Below are 25,753 nucleotides of genomic sequence, written 5' to 3'. Positions count from 1 at the left end.
CATCGATTTGGCGGCCAATTTGGTCTCAAAGTGGGTGACCTCGGTCAAGTGATCCACCAGCAAGGTGATGTCCGACATCGCCGCCAAGAGGTTGTCCCAGTCCACTCCGGAGTCGATGTCCTTCGAGAGAGACGAAAGCTCTGCCCGCAAGCCAATGACCACTTCATTGGCAGCAATGCCAAGAGAGGCTTGGGCAGAGGAGGCCGAGTAGATTCGTCTCAGGGATCCTTCCACCCGTCGATCCATAGGATCCCTCAGGCTCGACCCGTCTTCTGTTGGGAGGACCGTATGCCTGGACAATTTCGCCACCGCCACATCTACTTTGGGCGGGGGACCCCACGATTTTAACTGGGCTTCAGAGACGGGGAACAATGCTTTAAATCGTCTGGAAAGGGCAAAAGGCTTCTCCGGACGCCTCCACTCTTCTTCCATCAGGCGGAGCATCTCCGACGTGGGTCTGAAAGTGCGGGACCTGCGGCTTGAGCCTTCTCCGCCATCCCAGTCTCTGATCCTGAGTGTCTTAAACACCCTAGAAATCTTCTCCATGGGGAAGATCTCTTTATCGTCCTCCGAAGACTCCACATCCCTGAGGCCTAGGTTCTCCAAGGGTGGAAGAGACAACTCGCACGGTTCCAGACGCGGTCTCTTGGCCAGGTGGGAGACGGTAGTCTCCATTCTATTCATGGAATCCTGGATGAAACCCTTCACCCAGGATACCATCTCTCGCATGGGGGTCGCCTCAGAGGAGGGGGCTCTACATCCCCGACAAAATCGGTATTGGGAGTCGTCAGGAAGCGGAATCCTGCAGGTGGCACATGTGAGGTGCTTCATTTTGGACGCCGCTTTTCTCCGCGGAGGAATAGCAGGAGGAAGAAGACGAAATTCTGAGGAAGAAAGGAGATATATTTTTCTATGGTCTGGGAGTTGTCAGGAACCCAGCTATGATTTTCTTATTGTAGCCGGGTTATCAGATAGGGACACTACATGTATGAGAAGAGATCCCGGCCACAATAAAGAAATCATGGCTGATTTTCTGACCTTAGAAAGTTTCTGCATTGGTGGTCGTATCCATGGCAGCCGATCAAGATAACAGACTGTGACCACTAAGAAAGTTAGAGAAAATCTTTAAAACTCTGCAGAGGGGGGCGTGGCCTAGCTATGGCGGTGTGAGGACGTGCGTGCTGTGAGCTCCTCTCCGGTGTCTCCTCGGGCTGCCCTGTTCACCTCTCCAACCGGCTCTATACTTACCTCCTCATGGGGAGAAACCGCCGTGGACCTTCCCGATCCTCTTCTCAGCCGCCGGCGATGTCCTCTAAGGCTGGTCTGCATCCTTTCTTCTCCGCTCCGGGTGCCGCGCTGTCCAGATCCAAGATGGCAACCGCTGTGTCCTCGCAGCCTGCAGCGCTTCCTCCTTCTCCCGACAGCCCGCCTCCTCATGGCGTCGGCCGCAGCACCGCATCTCAGGATCATCAGGCTGCTCCTCTGGCTTCCAGCCCTGGCCAGGACTCTGTGGGGGACCCGACCCAGGACTCCTGCTTCCCCTCGTCTGCCGGTGCTCCACAGGACTTGCTAGGAGGTACTATTGCCTCCCCCCTTGCCTCTTCCTCCGCTATGGACACTGACTGGCCTCCACTGTCTCCCTCCTCTGCACAGATGGCTCTCCCTGGAACCTGCAGCACCCCTGTTCTCCCTCCACGGCCTCCCATGGCTCAGGGCTCTGGATTGGGACTAGCTTCCCCTGGACTTACTTCCCCATGGCTGCTTGCAGGGCCTCCCCCTCTACATTTGCCTAGTGGCGGCCCCTCTACCCTACCTCCTGACAACCGTGAGGGTGACATGGATAACCCAACCTCCCACGCCCCGGCGGCCTCTGCTGATAATGTGTGTTTGGGGGATGCTTTGGGAGAACTGCGCCGCCTCTCTGCTACCCTTGGCTCCATACCTACTAAGGCTGACATGGAGGCTTATGTTTTGCGCCTGGAACAATCGTATAAAGCTGAACTGTCTGCTGTTTCTTCTTCCGTCCGGCGCCTGGAGCTCCGTGTGACCGCTGTTGAATCCTCTGCCTCCTCCGCCTCTGAGCAACTTTCTGTACAGGTTTCTGTTCTTCAGGCTCATGCCCGCCAACTTCAGCGCTTGACTGATACTATAAACGATCTGGAGAACCGTAATAGGCGGAATAACATCCGCGTCCGGGGCCTCCCGAAATCTGTTGACCCTAATCAGCTGGATGGTGCCTTACGATCTGTGTTTAACTCGCTCCTGGGTGTTCCCCTGGACTCTCCTCTGGAACTTGATCGCGCGCATCGATCACTGGGCCTGCACACACCCGACTCTGATGTTCCCCGGGATGTTATTTGTCGGGTTCATCGTTACCAACTGAAAGAGGCGATCATGGGAAAGGCCAGGGATTCGGCCCAGATCCTTTACAAGGACCACCCTCTGACGCTCCTTCCGGACCTCTCCCGGCTCACTCTGGCGAAACGTCGGGCCCTCAAACCCCTGTTGGATGTCCTGACTCATCACCGTATTCCATATTTGTGGGGCTTCCCGTTCCGTCAGCAGGTCCGCAGTATATTTACCACAGATGTTACACCTGTAGTCTGGATACAAGATGAGATACGGCAGGACATGGAGGTATATACAGGCTCTGTATGGTATATAGCAGTACATTTACCACACATGTTATACCTGTAGTCTGGATACAAGATGAGATAAGTATCTTTGGTGAAAAAATCCATTTAAATTATATATATTATGTGACCCCCCAAATCAGTGACCTCCTGCTTTGAATTTTATTCCAATAGTTGTAAAAGTAATGCAACCTTTATTTCCTAATGAAGATTATCCCAAACCTCTTGTAACATAAATCTATGAATATATTATCTTTATTCAACTCTTTCAAGGAATCAGCATCTAGTATTGAAAAAAAGCTACCGTATATACTCGAGTATAAGCCGACCCGAATATAAGCCGAGGCCCCTAATTTTACCACAAAACTTGGAAAAATTATTGACTCGAGTATAAGCCGAGGGGGCGAATCCACCATTGCAGATAAAAAGGCTGGGCATGTGTATTGCAGCTTAGTAACTCCATGGGGATCCTAGTAATAGCAGTTAACCCCATCATGTCCCTCACATTAACCCTCTGTGTGCCTCAGTTACTGATATGTGGGACATATGGAGGTAATAATTAGGTATCTTCATAACTAAGGTCCTTCATTAGTACCCTCATGTGTCTCACATATTAGTAACTCTTATATGGGGCACACAGGGGTTAATATGAGGGACATGATGGGGTAACTGTTATTAATGTGAGGCACATGGAGCTACTGAAACTAAATTAATAACCCCAAATGCCTGACATTAATAGGCAGAGTAATGGGCACAGCAGGTACCTGTGTTTTACTGTAACTTCCTCTCCTCCATACGACAGACATCTTCTATAAGACACAATGAATCCCGGCCACTGACTTATCGTCAGATCTTACATTCTAGTGGCTACAGTCACGTGACCTTACATGACAAGCCAATCACAGAGCAGTAGCACAGAAGGACCTCCCCTTCGTTTAACTTATGCATATCCTTCAGTTCTCTGTGGACCCTGACTCGAGTATAAGCCGAGGAGAGCTTTTTCAGTATAAAAACTGTGCTGAAAAAGTTGGCTTATACTCGAGTATATATGGTACTTAGATTTAGGGTGAAAAAAATAAAATCTATATCAGCTGTTTTTGACTGGCAATAAAGGGGTCTCCAGTTGTTTTCTAAATTAATATAAGGGTCTATAAACAACTGGAAAAAAAATAACTATACTTATGCTCACCTCCATCAATCCACTGTCAGTCTAACAACGCCCGGGTCCCCACTGGGGTGAGTCACTGCTGAACATAAGTGGAAACTTTTTTTTTTGTCCTTTTCAAGCCCTGTATTTTTTAAACTGGAAAACGCCTTAAGCACTACCGCCCATAGAGTATTTACATCTGGGAAGTGGTTGCCTTGTTTTGACAGCACGTGCCGGTACGTCCTGTCAGAACACAGCGGCTACGCAAGATCGAGCAGCTGCTGATGCTGGGAGCCGGCTGTAACTTCAGCCGGAGCTCCCAGAGAGAAGACAGGGAGGGTTTATTCCCTTCTCTGCTTTCTTGATCACTGGGTATACAGCACTCATTGAGCGCTGTATACACAGTTATGCACACTGCCATGATGCAGCCGTCCTCTGACCTGGCGGTTATATGATCCGTCGGTGTCAGTGTCTTACAAGAGCTGCTGGGTCCTACAGGACCCAGATCAGCTCTGGAAGCTGTATATACAATGTACAGGAGGCTGGATTCCTCCTGCAACTGGGGCTAAATGTACCTGCCCCAGTTAGAGGAGAAATCAGCCTCCCTAACCAAGAAAAAAGTGATCAGATGTCCCCAAAGGTCTATTAAGACCTTATGGGGACACCATCTGAAAAAAAAAATATAAAATTTTTTAAAAAAAAGTTTAAAAAATTACATAAAATAATTTAAAAAATAAATAAAATAATACTCCAATAAAATGCCGTTATTAAAGGTTATCGCCCCACCCCCGACAAAACCATACAAAATAAAAATTATCGTAACGGAGAGGAAAAACTATTTTATGAAGTTTTTCAGTAGAACTTTGTGTTATTTAATAAAAAAAAAAAAAGTGAAAAGCGAAAAACAGACACAATTTCCCTCCTATTTGGTTTATGTTTTCCTGGATATAAAAAAAAAAATTTAAACAAATTCGAAAATAAAAACAACATAAAAATAAAGCCCCATGTGTCCCCGAAAAAAAGACGCAAAAATTAGTTGAATGAGACGTATGAGAAAAATGTTACAGCCCTCAAAACCGCACATGCAAAATAAACATAAAACATGTCTGGTCCTGGACCACAAATTGGCCCGGTACTGAAGTGGTTAAAGAGCTATTTCAAGTTTAATTATGTTTTTTTCTTCCAATTGAATCTAGTGTATGAAAAACTGACCTAGGAAGTCAAACCAGTGAGTTTCGTAACATGGACATAATCCAAGGTTTGCAGGTCTTCTGGTGCGAAAGATACTGGAAGATGTTTTCAGGCTTTAGCTTTATTCCACAGTCAGAAGTAGAATTTCGAGCAATCCATTGGGGATCTTGACAAAATTACCCTTACAAATTTCATTGAGTCTTGAAGAGGTAGATTTGATCAAAGGTAGGTACAAGTCCCAAATCTACCCTAACTAAATAGCCTTTACTATGTTACAGTTATATTTTTCTTATAATATTTGTCAAAAAACAATAGAGTGATTATTATCCTGTGTGAGATTTCTAAGAAATTTTGATTTGTGAGTAAATTATTTGCTACATACTGAACATGAAAACGGCGTTTACATTGTGTGAATTAGGAGATGTCTGGAAAGACCCGATTGCAGAGAAAAACATTTCCCACATTCCAAACATGAATATGGCTTCTCTCCTGTGTGACGCCTTTGATGTCTAGTAAGTTCTGATTTGCGTCGAAAACATTTTCCACATTCTGAACACGAGAATGGCTTCTCTCCTGTGTGAATTATTTGATGTGAAATGAGACCCCATTGGTGGGCAAAACATTTTCCACATTCTGAACATATATATGGCTTCTCTCCTGTGTGAGTTCTCTGATGTTCAATAAGACCCCGTTGGTGGGCAAAACATTTCCCACATTCTGAACATGAAAGAGACTTCTCTCCTGTGTGAATTCTTTGATGTGCAATAAGACCCCGTTCATGGGCAAAACATTTCCCACATTCTGAACATGCAAATGGCTTCTCGCCGGTGTGAGTTCTCTGATGTGCAGTGAGATATAACTTTTGGGTAAAACATTTCCCACATTCTAAACATGAAAAGGGCTTCTCTCCTGTGTGAGTTCTTTGATGTCTAATAAGTTCTGATTTGCGTCTAAAACATTTTCCACATTCTGAACACGTAAACGGCTTCTCTCCCGTGTGAATTATTTTATGTGAAATAAGAGCTGATTGGTGGGCAAAACATTTCCCACATTCTGAACACGAGAACGGCTTCTCTCCTGTGTGAATTATTTGATGTGAATTAAAACCCGATCGGTGGGCAAAACATTTCCCACATTCTGAACATGTATATGGCTTCTCCCCTGTGTGAAGTCTCTGATGTCTATCATGGTCGGATTTTTGCTTAAAATACTTCCCACATTCTGAACACGAGTATGGCCTATCTGTGTAATTTTTTTGATGTTCTCCCTTTCTGTGACTTTTATTTTGCGTCACAGTCTCTGATGGATCAGAAAATTGGACGTGTATAACAGGATCAGACGACAGATCTTTGCTGTGAATGGCTGTGGGTAGATCTGGGGTAATGACATGTTCTTCATATGAATCTTGTGTGATACCATGATCCTCTGCTTTATAATCTGTAGGTATCAGATGTCCCTCTGAGCTCCAGGTACAGTCATCTGACAAGAAAACCAAGAGATCTTATTTTTGTACAATATAACCTAAAAATTATTTAAAATATTTCTATACAGTTCATTTATCTACTAACTGAAGTACAGCGTAAAGCAAGCTAATCTCAGACCGCACAAAGAAATGTTCAACTCGGACGTCGGTGAACAGATCCAAGTTGCACATGTTCGAATTGTGGGTCCATATCAAAAACAGAAGCGTGTAAGGTTCCTTTGGCTTCAGCAGGTTGTCCATCAGATTTAGACTGCAGACTGGCCCTGAATTTACTCCGTCACGTAATGTGCTGTAAGGCGAGATTCCATTTTGTAATATTCTATATTTCCTAGTCATCCTTGACAACACAAAACAAATGGTTTAGGGCTCCCTAAGCATAACCACATGGAGACAGGTTAAGGGCTCGTTCACATCTGCGCCCGGTCTCCGTTCATACAGGTTTGTTTCCTGCACAAAACAGAGCAGGAGACGGAAACCTGCTGGACTCTTTCATACCCATTCATTTGAATGGGATTGAAAGATGTCCGGCTGTGATCGCCGGTGAGCGTTTTATGCTCTCCACTGCGAAACCGGGTTTTTAAAATCAGACATGCACTACTCTGTGTCCGATTTTAAAAAACTGGTTTCGCGGCGGAGAGCATAAAACGCTCACTGCCGCTCACGACTGTACCTGCTCTGACAGTCTGAAAGCTGAGAACGAAGACCCGAACGCTAGTGTGAACCCAGCGTAATTCGTAGTAAACAAGTAATCAAACTCCAGGAATAAATAGGACACAATAAGCAGAAGTGCATTTTTCTTTTCTATCATAGGTTCATACATGAGGACAGGTCGTGGAGTCTCTATCCTTAAATCAGGGATGGCTTTCCAGGCTTAGGAAGAGTCCTTGTCCTTCTGCGATGAGGTTGTACCAAGATGGCAGCCATTGTTCAACAGTCTTGGTTCACCAGCAGGAGCTTTGTTTTGGGTTTCTTACCTTGTGTAAGTTGCAGGGCTGTGTTATCCGAAACATTCTCATATACTTCCAGTAATAACGGAAGTGACATCAATCACTGGTGGATACAGAGTAAGGGCAGAAGTGAAGCCCCAGATGTGACATCAACTGAAATTACTCCCAGAATAAATACAACTCGGGTGTCAATATGTCATCTGATTTCTCAGATCATGAGATCATTCAGAGGAGTCATGCAAGTACTGAGCTTCATGACATTGTCCATAGATGCCTTTCTGTACGCAAAAGCACACTTGAGGCTCCTCTAGCTACAAATGGGATAGGTGTCAAGTCTTCAGATCTTGAATGATGCAATTTGAGATCTCAGGTGGGGAATTAAATGTCATTCTTCTTCAGGAATAACATCTAACTCGAACTCTAGAACGTCCTCCCTACAGGTGCATCTTCCTGGTGCTGGTTTGCATGTAGACCACAAACGACTACTGAGAATTTGGAGCCTTGTAGACAAAGTATTGTCCTCCAACAAGTAAGAACACAGGTCTATCAAACTAGCCTCGATTCATCTCCAGGCTCATCAAGGTTGTGAGTCTTCTATTTGAACAAACAAGGAAGAACCCTAAGCACTTTGATGTCCAAAGAATGCAAGTTCAACACACCCGGAGCTGACAGCGGTTTAAATCAAAGGAGTCCTGAATTGTACAGCAGATCTCGAGCAGCAACCACCTTCACCCAGCAGAGTGGGAACTCAGCCCCATGATGTTCGACATGATGATAACAAAGTCACCAGAATACCAAGTTCGCATATCAGCATCTAATAGAAAAAGTTCCCCACCCTTCAATACTACTGCTTGCATTAGAATAAACTGTGTCCTGCTCATTGTGCGCCACTTGTACCTGGAGTTTGATTACTTATTAACCGGTCTCTGTGTGGTTATGCCAAGGGACCCAAAACCCATTTGTCTTGTGTGGCCCGACCACTATGTCAGGAAAAGGACGCTCTGCATTATAGTTACCTACGACACGACAAGAGTCCCATACTCTCCTATACTATAACCAGTACTAGAATCGGTACAGGACAGTATGTCGCTGGGAAGCAGGAACTTCTAATAGTATAGATAGCCATCCTGCTAGTAGTCCCTTCTCCCTGGCATAAAGTGCAAGCCAGTAAATCCGGCCAACACATGGACAGAGGTTATTGGTGGAAACTCAGTAGCGAGAAAGGGGGGCCAAGGCTGTTTTGCTTTCCTCTCAGTTGAGGAGTTGCTCCCAGCAAACTGGGTGCTGACAGGCCCTGGAGCACCCCCAAGACTAGATAGCCACATATATAGATATAATGGTCATCACTGATGCTGGCTAACTCCTCATATTCCATACCAAGCCGCTGTTCATATTACATTTTCCATCTGTTTTCCCTTTACTTTGTATTTTGGTTGAACTTTGGAAAATATGGATGAAAGATCTAACGGAACAAAGAACAAAAAAAAAATTCTATACAAAATTGATAAAAAATATGCAAATCTGTTCTCCAGGATGTAATTAGGAAAACAGTGCCTCTGTTTGCTGCCCTCTAGGGGCAGCCCCCTTAACATCATGCACGACTCGTTTAGTGCGCCTAATTACATAATGCGGGGATTATTGCCAAACTAGTATTTCTATTCCAAAAGGAACAGATTCCCAGCTATGGACAGCGCTGTTTTGATCTGTTAGATCTCGTCAGCATAGCACAAAATTGAAGCAATAAGAGAATGAGGAGAATCAGTGACCCTTCTGTGCTTTATTTAGTGGTGACTTCTCACCTGAGCAGTTACCTGTAGGGATGTCCTCCTCATACTCCTCATCACCACTCACATAGGGATCTTCTTTTATCAACATGACGTTAATATCACTCACATCTTTACCCTGAGTTAAAAGTGTGACATAAAAATTGTAAGGTCAGAAGAAAGGAAAAGTAAGAAACAAAACTGACCACAAGGACTTCACAGCCCGTCTACACATCATAGGGAATATCTCCATCTACCTGATCATTCTGTGGAAGAAGAGGACAGGGACATCTCTCCGGTGTTGTCCTCTTACTGGATCTACCTGTAGGAAACACAGACAGGGACTGAAGCTAATGATGGAAGCCAGAATACTCATTCCTACATGTTTCGGTCAGTCATCACTCTTTTCTAGTGTAATGCTCAGTGAGGAATCATAAAAGGATCCTATCAAAATAGGACATGTTCTAACAAAAGATCCACATGAAAAACTGAAGCAACTATGTCTCCTTTGGCTTCACTAGGTCGTAGTCAGTCTATCAGATTTGGACTGCAGAAAGGCCATGAAACTGAGAACACTTGGTCATTTCATGTCGGCTTATACTCAAGTATAAGCCGACCCGAATATAAGCTGAGGCGGGGCAACCTGGTGGCTCAGTGGTTAGAACTGCAGCCTTGCAGTGCTGGAGTCCTGGGTTTGAATTCCGCCAGGAACAACATCTGCGAGGAGTTTGTATGTTTTCCCCGTGTTTGCATGGATTACCTCCCATACTACAAAGACATACTCATAGGGGAAAAAATAAAAAAAAATAAAAAAAAAATAAGCCAAGGCCCCTAATTTTACCACAAAAAAACTGGACAAATTTATTGACTGGAGTATAAGCCTGGGGAGGTGGAATACAGCAGCTACAGGAAAATTTCAAAAATTAAAATAGATAACAATAAAATTACATTAACTGAGACATCAGTAGGTTAAATGTTTTTGAATATTTATTTTAAAAAAAACAACCGCCCCCCCCCCCCACTAAACTAGCTCTGTAAGTTGAAAAGAGGGTTAACGAAAACAATATTAACAACCAAGCTATAACACAAGAGTCAAAGGCTTTCAAAACTGGATTCCGCATTATCTGTCTGTGAAAAAGAGCTTCAGCTTTAGCCGGTGTGAGGTCATCAGCATAGACATTGTCATCATCACTGAGTTCACAGTCCTCACTGATGTCGCTCTCATACAAAGCGCAGTCTTCACTGCCATCCATAGCATTACTAATGCCACATTTCTTTAAGGCACGTTGCACCATGTCCTCTGGAATCTCTTCCCACGCATCACGAACCCACTTTGCTATCAATTCTATGTCCGGTTGCATCAGATTTTCAACTTTTGGCAGTCGGGCTTGACCAGATGACATCCATTCATGCCACATCTTTCGCACACGGTCTTTGAAAGGTTTATTTAAATACGCATCTAGAGGTTGCAATCCAGATGTAAGCCCACATGGAATAACAGCCAACGTAACTTGAGAAGACTTTGCCAATTTTTTCGTGGCAACACGTGTGGGCTCTGAACATATCCCAAACTAGCAGTGATGGTTTTATCTTTGAGGCTGCTCCTGGTTGTCCATTCCAAATTTCTTCCAGCCATTTATTTGTTCCCTCTTCATCCATCCAGCCGTCAGTATGTCCAGTGAGTTTCGTAACATGGACATAATCCAAGGTTTGCAGGTCTTCTGGTGCGAAAGATACTGGAAGATGTTTTCAGGCTTTAGCTTTATTCCACAGTCAGAAGTAGAACTTCGAGCAATCCATTGGGGATCTTGACAAAATTACCCTTACAAATTTCATTGAGTCTTGAAGAGGTAGATTTGATCAAAGGTAGGTACAAGTCCCAAATCTACCCTAACTAAATAGCCTTTACTATGTTACAGTTATATTTTTCTTATAATATTTGTCAAGAAGACAATAGAGTGGTTACTGTCCTGCGAAAGATTTCTAAGAAATTTTGATTTGTGAGTAAAATATTTGCTGCATACTGAACATGAAAACAGCGTTTACACTGTGTGAATTAGCAGATGTCTGGAAAGACCCGATAGCAGAGAAAAACATTTCCCACATTCCAAACATGAATATGGCTTCTCCCCTGTGTGACGCTTTTGATGTCTAGTAAGTTCTGATTTGCGTCGAAAACATTTTCCACATTCTGAACACGAAAATGGCTTCTCTCCTGTGTGAATCATTTGATGTGAAATGAGACCCCATTGGTGGGCAAAACATTTTCCACATTCTGAACATGTATATGGCTTCTCTCCTGTGTGAGTTCTCTGATGTTCAATAAGACCCCGTTGGCGGGCAAAACATTTCCCACATTCTGAACATGAAAGAGACTTCTCTCCTGTGTGAATTCTTTGATGTGCAATAAGAGCCCGTTCATAGATAAAACATTTCCCACATTCTGAACATGCAAATGGATTCTCGCCAGTGTGAGTTCTCTGATGTGCACTGAGATATAATTTTTGGGTAAAACATTTCCCACATTCTAAACATGAAAAGGGCTTCTCTCCTGTGTGAGTTCTTTGATGTCTAATAAGTTCTGATTTGCGTCGAAAACATTTTCCACATTCTGAACACGTAAACGGCTTCTCTCCCGTGTGAATTATTTTATGTGAAATAAGAGCTGATTGGTGGGCAAAACATTTCCCACATTCTGAACATGAGAATGGCTTCTCTCCTGTGTGAATTATTTGATGTAAATTAAAACCCGATCGGTGGGCAAAACATTTCCCGCATTCTGAACATGTATATGGCTTCTCCCCTGTGTGAAGTCTCTGATGTCTATCATGGTCGGATTTTTGCTTAAAACATTTCCCACATTCTGAACACGAGTATGGCCTATCTGTGTGATTTTTTTGATGTTCTCCCTTTCTGTGACTTTTATTTTGCGTCACAGTCTCTGATGGATGAGAAGATTGGTCTTGTATAACAGGATCAGACGACAGATCTTTGCTGTGAATGTCTGAGGGTATATCTGGGGTAATAGCATGTTCTTCATATGGATCTTGTGTGATACCATGATCCTCTGCTTTATAATCTGTAGCTATCAGATGTCCCTCTGAGCTCCAGGTACAGTCATCTGACAAGAAAACCAAGAGATCTTATTTTTGTACACTATAACCTAAAAATTATTTCAAATATTTCTATACAGTTCATTTATCTACTAACTGAAGTACAGCGTAGAACAAGCTAATCTCAGACCGCACAAAGAAATGTTCAACTCGGACGTCGGTGAACAGATCCGAGTTGCACACGTTCGAATTGTGGGTCCACATCAAAAACAGAAGCGTGTAAGGTTCCTTTGGCTTCAGCAGGTTGTCCATCAGATTTAGACTGCAGACTGGCCCTGAATTTACTCCGTCACATAATGTGCTGTAAGGCGAGATTCGATTTTGTAATATTCTATATTTCCTAGTCGTCCTTGACAACACAAAACAAATAGCTTATGGCTCCCTAAGCATAACCACATGGGGACAGGTTAATATGCAGTAAATATGTTATAAATCTCCACAAATAAATAGGACACAATAAGCAGAAGTGTTTTTTTTTTTTCTATCATAGGTTCATACATGAGGACAGGTCGTGGAGTCTCTATCCTTAAATCAGGGATGGTTTTCCAGGCTTAGGAAGAGTCCTTGTCCTTCTGCGATGAGGGTGTACCAAGATGGCAGCCATTGTTCAACAGTCTTGGTTCACCAGCAGGAGCTTTGTTTTGGGTTTCTTACCTTGTGTAAGTTGCATGGCTGTGTTATCCGAAACATTCTCATATACTTCCGGTAATAACAGAAGTGACATCAATCACTGGTTGATACAGAGTAAGGGCAGAAGTGAAGCCCCAGATGTGACATCAACTGAAATTACTCCCAGAATAAATACAACTCGGGTGTCAATACGTCATCTGATTTCTCAGATCATGATATCATTCAGAGGAGTCATGCAAGTACTGAGCTTCATGACATTGTCCATAGATGCCTTTCTGTACGCAAAAGCACACTTGAGGCTCCTCCAGCTACAAATGGGATAGGTGTCAAGTCTTCAGATCTTGAGTATTGCAATTTGAGATCTCAGGTGGTGAATTAAATGTCACTCTTCTTCAGGAATAACATCTAACTCGAACTCCAGACCGTCCTCCCTACAGGTGCATCCTCCTGGTGCTGGAGTACGCATGTAGACCAGAAATGACTACTGAGACTTTGGAGCCTTGTAGACAAAATATTGTCTTCCAACAAGTAAGAACACAGGTCTATCAAACTAGCCTCGATACATTTCCAGGCTCATCAAGGTTTCAAGGTTCTTCTTCAATCAGACAATCTTGTGACAGTCTTCTATTTGAACAAACAACGGAGAACCCTAAGCACTTTGATGTCCAAAGAAAGCAAGTTCAACACACCCGGAGCTGACAGCGGTGCAAATCAAAGGGGTCCTGAATGGTACAGCAGATCTCGAGCAGCAACCACCTTCACCCAGTAGAGTGGGAACTCAGCCCCATGATGTTCGACATGATGATAACAAAGTCACCAGAATACCAAGTTCGCATATCAGCATCTAATAAAAAAAATGTTCCCCACCCCTCAATACTACTCCTTGCATCAGAATAAACTGTGTCCTGCTCATTGTGCGCCACTTGTACCTGGAGTTTGATTACTTATTAACGGGTCTCTGTGTGGTTATGCCAAGGGACGCATAACCCATTTGTCTTTGTGGCCCGACCACTATGTCAGGAAAAGGACGCTCTGCATTATAGTTACCTACGATACTATGAGTCCCATACTCTCCTATACTATAACCAGTACTAGAATCGGTACAGGACAGTATGTCACTGGGAAGCAGGAACTTCTAATAGTATAGATAGCCATCCTGCTAGTAGTCCATTCTCCCTGGCATAAAGTGCAAGCCAGTAAATCCGGCCAACACATGGACAGAGGTTATTGGTGGAAACTCAGTAGCGAGAAAGGGGGGCCAAGGCTGTTTTGTTTTCCTTCTCAGTTGAGCAGTTGCCCCCGGCAAACTGGGTGCTGCCGGCCCTGGAGCACCCCCAAGACTAGATAGACACATATATACACTCACCGGCCACTTTATTAGGTACACCATGCTAGTAACGGGTTGGACCCCCTTTTGCCTTCAGAACTGCCTCAATTCTTCGTGGCATAGATACAACAAGGTGCTGGAAGCATTCCTCAGAGATTTTGGTCCATATTGACATGATGGCATCACACAGTTGCCGCAGATTTGTCGGCTGCACATCCATGATGCGAATCTCCCGTTCCACCACATCCCAAAGATGCTCTATTGGATTGAGATCTGGTGACTGTGGAGGCCATTGGAGTACAGTGAACTCATTGTCATGTTCAAGAAACCAGTCTGAGATGATTCCAGCTTTATGACATGGCGCATTATCCTGCAGAAAGTAGCCATCAGATGTTGGGTACATTGTGGTCATAAAGGGATGGACATGGTCAGCAACAATACTCAGGTAGGCTTTGGCGTTGCAACGATGCTCAATTGGTACCAAGGGGCCCAAAGAGTGCCAAGAAAATATTCCCCACACCATGACACCACCACCACCAGCCTGAACCGTTGATACAAGGCAGGATGGATCCATGCTTTCATGTTGTTGACGCCAAATTCTGACCCTACCATCCGAATGTCGCAGCAGAAATCGAGACTCATCAGACCAGGCAACGTTTTTCCAATCTTCAATTGTCCAATTTCGATGAGCTTGTGCAAATTGTAGCCTCAGTTTCCTGTTTTTAGCTGAAAGGAGTGGCACCCGGTGTGGTCTTCTGCTGCTGTAGCCCATCTGCCTCAAAGTTCGACGTACTGTGCGTTCAGAGATGCTCTTCTGGCTACCTTGGTTGTAACGGGTGGCTATTTGAGTCACTGTTGCCTTTCTATCAGCTCGAACCAGTCTGGCCATTCTCCTCTGACCTCTGGCATCAACAACGCATTTCCGCCCACAGAACTGCCGCTCACTGGATGTTTTTTCTTTTTCGGACCATTCTCTGTAAACCCTAGAGATGGTTGTGCGTGAAAATCCCAGTAGATCAGCAGTTTCTGAAATACTCAGACCAGCCCTTCTGGCACCAACAACCATGCCACGTTCAAAGGCACTCAAATCACCTTTCTTCCCCATACTGATGCTCGGTTTGAACTGCAGGAGATTGTCTTGACCATGTCTACATGCCTAAATGCACTGAGTTGCCGCCATGTGATTGGCTGATTAGAAATTAAGTGTTAACGAGCAGTTGGACAGGTGTACCTAATAAAGTGGCCGGTGAGTGTAGATATAATGGTCATCACTGATGCTGGCTAACTCCTCATATTCCATACCAAGCCGCTGTTCATATTACATTTTCCATCTGTTTTCTCTTTACTTTGTATTTTGGTTGAACTTTGGAAAATATGGATGAAAGATCTAACGGAACAAAGAACTGAAAAAAAATTCTACACAAAATTGATAAAAAATATGCAAATCTGTTCTCCAGGATGTAATTAGGAGAACAGTGCCTCTGTTTGATGCCTTCAAGGGGCAGCCCCCTTAACATCATGCATGACTCGTTTAGTGCGCCTAATTACATAATGCGGGGATTATTGCCAAACTAGTATTTCTATTCCAAAAGGAACAGATTCCCAGCTATGGACAGCGCTGTTTTGATCTGGTAGATCTCGTCAGCATAGCACAAAATTGAAGCAATAAGAGAATGAGGAGAATCAGTGACCCTTCTGTGCTTTATTTAGTGGTGACTTCTCACCTGAGCAGTTACCTGTAGGGATGTCCTTCTCATACTCCTCATCACCACTCACATAGGGATCTTCTTTTATCAACATGACGTTAATATCACTCACATCTTTACCCTGAGTTAAAAGTGTGACATAAAAATTGTAAGGTCAGAAGAAAGGAAAAGTAAGAAACAAAACTGACCACAAGGACTTCACAGCCCATCTATACATCATAGAGAATATCTCCATCTACCTGATCATTCTGTGGAAGAAGAGGACTGGGACATCTCTCCGGTGTTGTCCTCTTACTGGATCTACCTGTAGGAAACACAGACAGGGACTGAAGCTAATGATGGAAGCCAGAATACTCATTCCTACATGTTTCAGTCATCACTCTTTTCTAGTGTAATGCTCAGTGAGGAATCATAAAAGGATCCTATCAAAATAGGACATGTTCTAACAAAAGATCCACACGAAAAACTGAAGCGACTATGTCTCCTTTGGCTTCAATAGGTCGTAGGCAGTCTATCAGATTTGGACTGCAGAAAGGCCATGAAACTGAGAACACTTGGTCCTTTCATGTCGGCTTATACTCGAGTATAAGCCGACCCGAATATAAGCCGAGGCGGGGCAACCTGGTGGCTCAGTGGTTAGCACTGCAGCCTTGCAGTGCTGGAGTCCTGGGTTTGAATTCCGCCAGGAACAACATCTGCAAGGAGTTTGTATGTTTTCCCCGTGTTTGCGTGGATTACCTCCCATTCTACAAAGACATACTCATAGGGGGGAAAAAAATGTACTTTGTGATCCCTATTATGGGGCTCACAATCGAAAAAAAAAAAAAAAAAAAAAGAATATATAAGCCAAGGCCCCTAATTTTACCACAAAAAATCTGGAAAAATTTATTGACTCGAGTATAAGCCTGGGGGGGTGCAGTGCAGCAGCTACTAGAAAATTTCAAAAATTAAAATAGATAACAATAAAATTACATTAACTGAGACATCAGTAGGTTAAATGTTTTTGAATATTTATTTAAAAAAAAACAACCCCCCCCCCCACTAAACTAGCAAACTAGCTCTGTAAGTTGAAAAGAGGGTTAACGAAAACAATGTTAACAACCAAGCTATAACACAAGAGTCAAAGGCTTTCAAAACTGGATTCCGCATTATCTGTCTGTCCAAACAGAGCTTCAGCTTTAGCCGGTGTGAGGTCATCAGTATAGACATTGTCATCATCACTGAGTTCACAGTCCTCACTGCTGTCGCTCTCATACAAAGCGCAGTCTTCACTGCCATCCATAGCATTACTAATGCCACATTTCTTGAAGGCACGTTGCACCATGTCCTCTGGAATCTCTTCCCACGCATCACGAACCCACTTTGCTATCAATTCTATGTCCGGTTGCATCAGATTTTCAACTTTTGGCAGTCGGGCTTGACCAGATGACATCCATTCATGCCACATCTTTCGCACACGGTCTTTGAAAGGTTTATTTAAATACGCATCTAGAGGCTGCAATCCAGATGTAAGCCCACATGGAATAACAGCCAACGTAACTTGAGAAGACTTTGCCAATTTTTTCGTGGCAACACATGTGTGGGCTCTGAACATATCCCAAACTAGCAGTGATGGTTTATTCTTTGAGGCTGCTCCTGGTCGCCCATTCCAAATTTCTTCCAGCCATTTTTTTGTTCCCTCTTCATCCATCCAACCATCAGTATGTGCACGCACTGTAATCCGTGGTGGAAAGTTGACCTTTTCAGGCAAGGTATTGCTTTTAAAAATAACGACAGGCCGCAGCTTGGTTCCATTAGCCAAACATGACAAAACGACTGTGAAATAGATTTTTTCATCTCCTGCGGTTCTGAGTAAAATAGATTGGTCTCCCAAACTTGGCACAGTTCTGTCGCTTGGAAGATCAAAGGTCATAAGTGTCTCATTCATATTCCCAATATCTCCCAGGTCATAGTTATGGATCCTTCGTTGTTTCACGATGAATGAATGGAACGACATCACTTTTTCATCAAGGTCTGTTGGCAACTTCTGTGAAATTTTTGTTCTTCGCCCCAAACATAAGGAAAATCTATTCAGGAAGCGGGAACACCATCCTGCTGACGCAACAAAATTTTCACTGCCTGGTGCTTTCAATGTGTCTTTAGCCAGCTGAAGGGCACGTAAGCGAATTCCCATGCGGGTCACATAGTAACCATTTTGATGACACTCCATAATCCATTTATGCAATTCAGTCTCTAGAGCTTTATATGGAGCCACTGAACCACGGCGAGCTTTTTTGGCCTTTGGAATCTTTTCCAAGTCAGCTTTCATTTTCCGCCACTCCCTCACTTGTTTTTCGGCAACACAAAATTCCTGACTTGCAATAATGTTATTGCTTTCTTCTGCTCTTGACACAACCTTAAGTTTGAAACCAGCTTCGTATGACCTGCGTTTTTGTTTTGGCCCAGGATTAGAAATATTGGGATCCATCTCTATCAGGATAAAATAAAAAAAAAATAAAAAAGACTTTGATATCATAAGCCCTACTCCAAAAATAAGCAGTAGTTATAGTTCTTAAGGTACAGGTCAATTTACTGTAATAGTAGGCCAGCTTCAAGTTTATGTGGGCCTGCAATAGAAAGTATAGAATGACAGGCTGGAGAGCGTTAACACAAGGCTCCCGGCTGCCATAAAAACGGACACAGGCTCCGAAGCTTGCTCCGGAAAATGGCGCCCAAGTCAGCTTTGACTGAGGTGAAAGAGGGGTTAATGCCTGCGATCGGTCACTGACTACGGGCATTAGCACATAAAACAGCACATAAAACAGCAAACACCGGGCAGCCATAGTTAAACACCCAGCAGACGCCGTACTAGTACGGCGGATGCTGGGAAGACATTAATAGGGACACTGCAGATACCCTATATTCAGCTTGGCTGTAGTCAGGCTGAATTCCAAGTGGGTGGACAGGTCACATGCAGCTTGTTTTTGTTTTTTTTTAAAAAAAACGCCTGTCTTGGGCTGGCTTAGGTCAGTAACAATGCCGCCGCCGCCCCCCATCCCCTCAGATGACATGCTAGTGCATCATTACTCTGACCCACAGAGACCGGAGAACCGACTCCACTATAAGTCGAGGGGGGCTTTTTCAGCATAAAAACTGTGCTGAAAAAGTCGGCTTAAACTCGAGTATATATACTTTTTAAAACTTTTTTTAGGCTTAGTTTACACTACCATTGCGAATGTTCGTTGCTGTCTTCTGTCATGGGATCCTACTTCATTTACCTGATCGCTCGGTGCTGATCAGCAGGGTGTTAGGGTGTTGGACCACCACCAATCACTCACCACTAAAAATGTTGCAGTCAGTGAATGAGTAAAACCTCTGAATCTTCTGTGCTTTATTCAGTGGCGACTACTCACCTAAGTGGCTAGCTGTAGGAATGTCCTCCTCACGCTCCTCATCTCCTCTCACAGAGGGCTCTTCTTTTATTGTTACGGCCAACACATTGTTCAGATCTTTATTCTGATGGAAAATCTGTAAAATAAATATTGAAAAAAAAAAAAAATAATATCAGGATTTATCTGCCAAACACTTAGAAGCTGGGCATAGGTATAGCATGGTGACTACTGAAAAATGTACGAAGATCCAGACATGTAATGTCTATGGTCAGCTTTATCCTCCATCTCCATCTCTCATTACACAAGTATAAACATCTAATACTGGTGGATACAACAAGACTGACCACAAGGACGTCACAGCCCGTCTACACATCATAGGGAATATCTCCATCTACCTGATCATCCTGTGGAAGAAGAGGACTGGGACATCTCTCCGGTGTTGTCCTCTTACCGGATCTACCTGTAGGAAACACAGACAGCGACTGAATTCATTCTGAACATACAAATAATGGAAGTCCAAGTGTATATAGTCATGTCTAGTACCTGGTGGTGTGAGTGGCTGGTGGTCCTCCATCTTGATCTCCTTGTACTGATCATAGGGAACATCTCCATCTACCTGATCATCCTGTGGAAGAAGAGGACTGGGACATCTCTCCGGTGTTGTCCTCTTACTTGATCTACCTGTAGGAAACACAGACAGGGAGTGAATTCATTCTGAACATACAAATAATGGAAGTCGGGTTGTGGCTAGCACCTAACATGGACTGTCACATGTAGCGGAGCTCCGTCCTGAGCAATCTAATTAATCCTGCACCCATCCTGATACCTGGCACCCCGGGCCTACCCTCCAGTGACGCATCCCTGTCAGTGTCCTCCGCACTGCGGACCCTTCACCGCGTTGCTTCAGGCGTCCTGCGGTCCCGGCGGCGGTGCAGCTTACCTCTATTGCCGCGGCCAGCAGCCATCCTCCTGCTCCCCTACGTCTCTGAACGACGGTGGGTGCTGTGCGGCTGTCTGGGACTTCACTGAAATCTGCTCCTAATCCTGCCCTGCTGCTGAACTGTAGCCCTCTAGCTGGGACCGCAGCGCTGCTGCTGGATCGTCGGTGGACTGGTGCCTCCATTACAGGGAGCTGGAAGGTGAGCCTGAGATCCCCAGGTCTCCTGATTGTTTCTGACCTTCCTCTGCCCTCTCCTGCGTGGATTACAGTTACTGCTGTCTCCTGCACAGTACATGCAACCTCATTGTGGACTCTCCTGCACAGCAGATCTGGTGTCCCTCCTATTCCTCCTCCTGGCATTCTACCTACATACAGTGGACTTTTGTATTTCCGTATATACGGTGCCCGCAATGAGACATCCATTTGTCATCTTGGGACTGTTGTTGCTTGCCTCAGTGAGCTTGTGTCCCCTTATCCGTCATCATACCCACTCTTGCGGAACGCAGGAAGAGTTGTCGCAAACCCTCCAAAATGAGTTGCTCACAGTTGGCTTCTACTTTTGAAAGTCTACAGGGGTTTGCTAGATCCGCACCCCATCCTTCCCCCACCTCACCTGTGGCCTCCCTTCCTGACCTATCTGTGGAGGATGCTGAACCCACGCTGAAACAGGTGACTGTGCAACTGTTGGAGGCAATCCAGGCCGGCACCTCCTCTTTGACTGGCAAAATTGAGGAAGTCAAGATTGACCTAGGCCTGCTTCGCCAGGACTTTCAAACTTTGCAGGGCAGGGTGAGTGAAGTGGAAGACTGTGTTTCTCAGGTGGAACATTCTGTTCAACCCCTTCCTGCTAAAATTCAGGAACTAGAGTGGGCAACAAACCTTTGCACACAGACAGCCGATGATCTGGAGAATAGGCTATGCCGGAATAACTTGCGAATCTTGGGTCTTGGGGGCAGGCAGAGGGAGTTGATCCTTGCTCCTTTGTGGAAAAGCGGCTGAGCGATACCTTGCCGGTTGCCCATTATCTGCTGTTGAACGGGCCCCATAGAGTCCCGGCCAGGCCTCCTCCTCAAGATGCATCTCCTCGCCCCTTACTGACTCGTCTAATTAACAGCACTGATCGTGATACTGCTCTGTGGACCGCACGCCAAGTTGGAGAGATTACATGTAATGGAGCTGCGGTGGCGATTTTTCCGGATTTTTCAGCTGCCCTTCAGAAAACTACAGCATTCTTTGTGGCCATTAAGAGGAAACTGTGTGAGAAAGCTATACAGTACTCCATGGTTTATCCTGCAAGGCTCTGGGTAGTTCATGGGGACCGGTTTATTTTCTTCACTTCTCCCAAGGATGCGGAGGACTGGCTATCCCTGCTGCACCGATTTCCACGGCATGGACTTTGTGCCTAGTGGCGAGAGGTCCTGCGGGACTGTATACACGGACTTATACAGTATATTTGACGTTATTATATTATTAAGATGGATGTTATATTGCTCTGGTTCACCCGGGGGCCCGGAGTGTTCAAACAATTATTGTGTTTTCCTCATCTTGGCTTTGTTACATGTACCTTATTTAGCTTAATACTGTCTTGTTCCTTTAAGATAGTGTCCCGTACACCATCTACTCTGGGTGCACTTCTTCCCCATTATTTGTAACCACGGTTGCTGGTATGACCAGTGTTTTTCTAATGTTTGACAATCTCCTAGCGCCTCCAGTGGGCGCATTGTTCTGTTATATCTATGTATATGTTTATACCCGATTTTTGGTTTGCCACTTGCTGCTATGTGTTGGGTTCAGATGCATCTCACACCAGCTGGTTCTACCGGGTGTGAGGCCTCGGGCCATCATACATAGAGTTACAAGGTGCTATGGCGTCACTTAGTGTTTTTTCATGGAATGTGAGGGGTATGGGTAGTCCTTGCAAACGCTGTGTTATTTTCTCTCAGATCAGGAGAGCTGATCCCCATATTGTAAGTCTTCAGGAAACTCACTTGGTGCCGGATGATTCTAAATGGCTTCAGAAGCAGTGGGTCCAATGGGCTGCTCACTCCATGCATACTACATTCTCTAGAGGAGTGTCCATTTTGGTACATCGTAGACTTCGATGGGAACGGGATTTGGTAGGGAGGGATCCTGAGAGACGATATGTGTTTGTCCAAGCTTGGATTGACTCGACTTTATGTGTAATCCTGGGGTATATCTGCCTCCTGCCTCTGACTTGTCTTTGCTCCAAGGAGCGGCGCAGTTTGTGTCTAAGTTCCCTGGTGCGGTAGTGCTTTGCTTGGGGAACTTTAATAAGGTATTAAATAATAATGCTAATAATAATTAATAATGCTTTAGACCGATTTATGGCTGGGTCGGATCCTTCCCCTCCTCTCGTCCCACCTCCATGGCTAAGCTGATCCAGGAGCTGGGATGGCAGACCTTGTGGAGGATTCCATTCCCAGATGGCCGTGTATTTTCTTGCTACTCTGCTCATAGGCATGCCCTGTCCCATATAGACTATGCCTTTGGGAATGTAAAGGCTTGTTCCCTGTTGCAGTCAACATCCTATCTGCCCATGGCAGTCTTTGCTGAATGATAAGATACCGGACCAACTTCAGGTGTTTCTTGCAGTTAACTCCCCTAAAACCTCCCCGTCCCTTTTGTGGGAAACCACTAAAGCATATCTCAAAGGCTGTATAAAATCCTCTATTTCCTTTATAAAACGGGAGTCCTCTTTGCTAGAAAATACCCTGGTTGATCAATGTATGTCTCTCGAGGCGGCTTATGTAGCTAATTCAATTGACGAGGCTAGATCCCAGTGGCTGGGCAATACTTGCATGCGTTACATAATAAGGCTCGCAGATCCCTATTTTTTAGTAAACAAAAATTCTACAAACTTGGCAATCAGTCGAGCAGTCTGTTGGCCCATCTGGTACATCAGAAGACAGCCTCTCCCGCTATTCTTTGGGTGCACTCGGCGACGGGCGAGACCCTGTCTCACAGTTTAGATATTAGAACCAGATTTTTTCAGTACTATAGTGATTTGTATCTCTCCAAACTCGGGCTTGGTGATCCAGAGCTGGCTGCATACCTCGGGTCCATCCCCTTTCCCACTTTGACGGATGACCAGCGTGCTTTTTTTTAGACATTGTCTGATATGTCAAGGGAGAAATCCCCAGGCCCCGACTGTATCCCTGTTGAGATTTATGCCCAAAATAAGGATATTCTTCTCCCTGTATTGTTGGACTGCTATAAATCTGCCTTTGCGGGCCGTAGTCTCCCGGCGTCCTTCTATGATGCTACTATCATCCTGTTGCTTAAGCCAGATAAGGACCCGCTGGACTGTGACTCGTATAGGCCTATATCACTGTTGAATATAGATTATAAACTTTTAACCAAAATGTTGGCAAATAGGCTTAATTCTGTAGTTTTGGATTTGGTTCATCCTGATCAGACGGGTTTCATGTCGGATAAATCTACTTCGGACAATCTCAGGCGCGTCCAGGTGGTGCCTCAGATAGGTGTATCTTCTTCAGAGGATTGGGCGATGACCTTCTTGGACGCGACCAAGGCCTTTGACTCTGTTGAATGGCCTTTCCTCTTGCAGTCCTTACACAGGTTTGGTTTCGGAGATGGCTTCATTACTTGGATTTCCCTTTTGTATAATTCCCCTGAGCAGCGCTGTCAATTAATGGCTCGCTGTCTCCGTATTTTTAATTGGGTAAGGGCACGTGGCAGGGCTGCCCACTCTCACCACTACTGTTTGCTCAGGCTGTAGAGCTCCTAGCTATACTACTACGACAAGACCCTGATTATACAGGTCTAACCATTGGTTCCTGGGAGGAGAGAACCGCGCTTTATGCCATTGATCTTCTCCTGTTTATGACTAATCCCTCTGTATCATTACCCCGAGCCATGGCGTTGATAGTTAAATTTGGCAACTACTCGGGCCTGCGAACGAACTGGGCCAAATCCTCTTACATGCACATCAGCCGGACATCGGCTGCGGTGGAGGGGAATGTGATGTGTGGGTTGTCAGTGGTTTCGGCCTGTAAATATCTTGGTATTGTATTTCCAAAGATCACAAGAGATTCCTAGATCAGAATATTTTCCCCCTTATCTCACATTTTAAGACTAAATTTCAGACCTGGGCTGCATGGCCCTTATCGGTAGCAGGCAGGATTAACCTGATAAAGATGATTGTTTTACCCAAATGCCTATATGCTTTGAGTCACTCAGCTGTGCCCTCGCCTCTCCGATTCTTTAAACACATGGACTCCCTGATGATCTACTTCATTTGGGGCCACTCCAGAACCAAGTTGAAGTTATTTGCTCTGCAAAAACCAAAGCAGCTTGGCGGTGCTTAGCTCCCCGACCTGTTCCTTTATTATATAGCGGGCCAGCTCCGCTTATTAAGGCCTTGGCTCTCCTCAGATCATCTCCGCGAACCTGAGGCGCATCTGGCTCACCACCTGGATCTGCATACTCTGTGGCCAATGTTGGAACAACCTCAGCTGTTTAGGGGCAGGCTCTTGCCCATTCATATCTTAGCGGGGCAGGTTTGGCGGCAGGCTCAGAAGGTATCCTCCTACTCTGATACCCCAGTAACAACCCCCTTATAGGATAATCCTGGCTTGCCTGCGCTTTTGGGTTACCCGGGGCTCAATCCTGGTCGCGGTATGGTGTGGTCTCCCTTGCTGATCTCCTTGACTGCCTCACCTGAGATACCTTGTCATCAGTTTTTTAGATTTCTTCAAATACGACAAGCCCTTTCCTCACTGATCACTTTGATCCTCACTTTGGACAATAATAAGTTCATTCAAATCTTTATTCTACATTAGTGCTTTTTGACCCCGGCCAGTCTCCATAAGATGGGTCGTTAGTCAGGTCTGAACTGCCTTAGGTGCCCCTGTCCTCGAGCGGATTTTTGGCACATGGTGTGGGATTGTCCAATTGTGCAGAACTTTTGGAGGGGGGGCTGTGGACCTTTTGGTGAATGTCTTAGCTCAGCCTGGCCCTTTTTCTCTCGAAGTATGTCTTTCTGGCGTGCTGGAGGAGGAATTGTGGCAGCATCATGTTCGGATTTTTCTCCGGGAATGTTTATTTTAAACCAGGAAGGCAATCGCACTGCAATGGATGGCCCTGAAATCTCCGCTGATATCCCAGTGGCAGAAGTTGATTAAATCAGTCCTTCCATTTAACCAAAATATATAACAGGGGAGGGTCTGCCCCCAGAAATTTTATAAGGTATGGGGATCGTGGCGTGATTCCCCCGCAACCCAATACTCTGCTCCCTCATTAAGATCGGCGCTGGACGCTTTCGGATCCTGAGAAATGATGTCTGCTGGGGATGTCCACGGCCTCTTATGGCGGTATGTTGTACTACTGTAGATGCTAATATGCTTTGTTCTCTGTGTATTTTCTTTGTACTTTATGTGCTCTTTGCAAGTGTAATTTTCCTGACTGTATTATTGTACTGTTATATAATTTTCAATAAAACGAATTAAAAAAAACAAACAA

General features: G+C 44.8%; 2 protein-coding genes across 3 annotated transcripts in view; one reads left to right on the top strand and one right to left on the bottom strand.

Moving 5' to 3' along the window:
- The window catches only part of LOC142189591 (uncharacterized), a 308,382-nt gene that overhangs the window by 8,735 nt on the left and 273,894 nt on the right, over positions 1–25,753 (top strand). The gene's annotated exons all lie outside the window — the stretch shown is intronic.
- Positions 1–25,753, bottom strand: part of LOC142189718 (uncharacterized) — a 239,155-nt gene that overhangs the window by 209,117 nt on the left and 4,285 nt on the right. The window lies entirely within an intron of this gene.

This window comes from Leptodactylus fuscus, chromosome 1 (genome assembly GCF_031893055.1).
Source record: "Leptodactylus fuscus isolate aLepFus1 chromosome 1, aLepFus1.hap2, whole genome shotgun sequence".
In the NCBI taxonomy this organism is placed as follows: Eukaryota; Metazoa; Chordata; class Amphibia; order Anura; family Leptodactylidae; genus Leptodactylus; species Leptodactylus fuscus.
The sequence above is the reverse complement of the archived record's forward strand: the minus strand, read 5'-3'. Positions and strand labels throughout refer to the sequence as shown.